Consider the following 2,111-nt stretch of genomic DNA (forward strand, 5'->3'; position numbering starts at 1 on the left):
GATTTTATAAAGATTTTATTACAACAGTACACGTTTTGAGCAGCTATGGCCCCTCAAGGCCGATAAAAAAATTGATATAAGACAGAAATGGGCGCTTAAATGACCTAAATAGTGTCGAAAGCGCCATTAAACACCTAAAAACAAAACAAACAAGTTTATCAGAAGTTCATTGAATATACTTTAGGCGCAGCCGCTAATACTTGAAAAGCCCATAGAAGAGTTTCAGTAGAATAGCGCTTCACGGGTAATGTCAGTAGTCTCAATTGCTCCACCAAAAAGGAAAATTTGTCATTGTCATTAAGTGGATTGTCATCCTTTGTACAGTAATCATGATCACCAAATGTGTTGTTGCTTATTGTGCTCAAGCCATCAGCGTATGCCTGAAGTTGTTCTTTCACATTGACATCTGTAGGCACAAAGTTATCATTAGAAGAAAAATGGGAAAATAGAGAGTCAAACTGTGACCACCTTGTGAGAGTAGATGTAGACTGTTTCCCAAACAGCCATCTTAATGAAGTATTAGGAACTTGAATAATTACAGACGAGGATAGTGTGAAAGCGTGCACACTCAAATCACTGAATATTTTAATAGCAGCAACAAGAGAAGGTTTTGAAGTGGCAACAAATTGGACGAAATACTGAATTGCTTGTAATTAGCTCACTGTAGTATTCAGTCCATCTTTTAGTTACTTCATCTTTGTTTGTCAGCAAGTTGCCATTTTTGTCTTCGATTGCGCTGGTTTTTGGTTTTACAGATTTTGTAATTAGCCTCAGTGTATTATAGGCATTGTTTCTGTCTCTCCGTTCCATTCCTTGTTCGATGTTACGGCATTTCTCCATCACCCATTTTTCTTTTGTGTTACGTACTTTTTTTCCTCACCTCTGTGTTTACTTTATTACAACTCGATAACAAGACAGACTTCGTCAATCAGAAGTCAACATGAAAACCCCACAGAAGAAGAACTCGTCCCCCGTGGAACATATAATAATATTATAATTGATGTGTGATACATCCATACATCAAAACTAGAAACAATGTTAATGTTATTACAGATCCGGTCTTCCGAAACGATCGAGAAGTATCCTCTTTGCTGTCTGATAGTTATCACTTGTAAGTGACAACCCGCTTATTGAAACGGCTGCCTCTCCATTAAGAACCGATTGAAGGTATTTCATTTATTTACACAAGGAATATTTGAAGCATCCACCACTTCAGTAGATTTGTCCCAAAATGGTTGCCAGTTCACGTAATCATCCGAAAATGTTGGTAGCTCCAAGCTTGGCAGCTTTGTGTTAATTGTATTTACACAATGACCAGGGATAGGATGTGAATGGACTGATGAAGAATCCTCATTGTTTTCTTGCTGCAATTTATTTAGACATTCTTTTGCTTTTAAAAGCACTACACGTTTCTGTTCTCTAAATAACGAAGCACTTTCGATATACGCTTCGAGTTCTTGAATTTCTATGACTGTCTCCACCCCACATTGCACTTCTAAAATTCTTAGTCTATTTTGAAATCCTTCAATTGAGACCAAAAGTTCCAAGTTCCGACACATTTTGTTTGTCTAAAAGTTCTTCTAACATGTTACAAACTCTAGTCAATCAACCTTTTGCTGCAATTCTTTTGACGTCATCCATGATGACTCACTCCAAAGTTCAAATTATGAGAAATAAAGAGGAATTTAAATAAACAAACTGGAGCCCATTGTTTCAAAGTCCAAATATAACAGACTCACGAAATCAGTATCAATCAAATACAAATCAAACAGTGTTTTCAATGAAGCAAACGGTGAATAGTAATATAGATATCAACAAACTAGCATTCTCATCCGATACGGATTCTTCTCAGTCAAAGAAACAAAGTAGAACGTCCAAGGCAATGGTTTTTCTCAAACTCAAACGTCGAATAACAATCTGTAGACGATCCAAACTTGTCATTCAACGTCCCAGGGTTTCGGCACCATATAGAAAAATGTAATAATCAAACAATTTCCAAGTCTTTCTTTCCAAATACAAATTTTATTCAAAGTCAACTCTCAAGGTGAACTTCGTGGTTCCTAAACAAAACGAAAACTAACTTGTTAAGAAAAACATCTACTGTAACGTAA

The sequence above is a fragment of the Berghia stephanieae genome, chromosome 10, assembly GCF_034508935.2.
Source record: "Berghia stephanieae isolate SIO BIC M18660-M18661 chromosome 10, UCSD_Bste_1.3, whole genome shotgun sequence".
NCBI classification, from domain to species: Eukaryota; Metazoa; Mollusca; class Gastropoda; order Nudibranchia; family Aeolidiidae; genus Berghia; species Berghia stephanieae.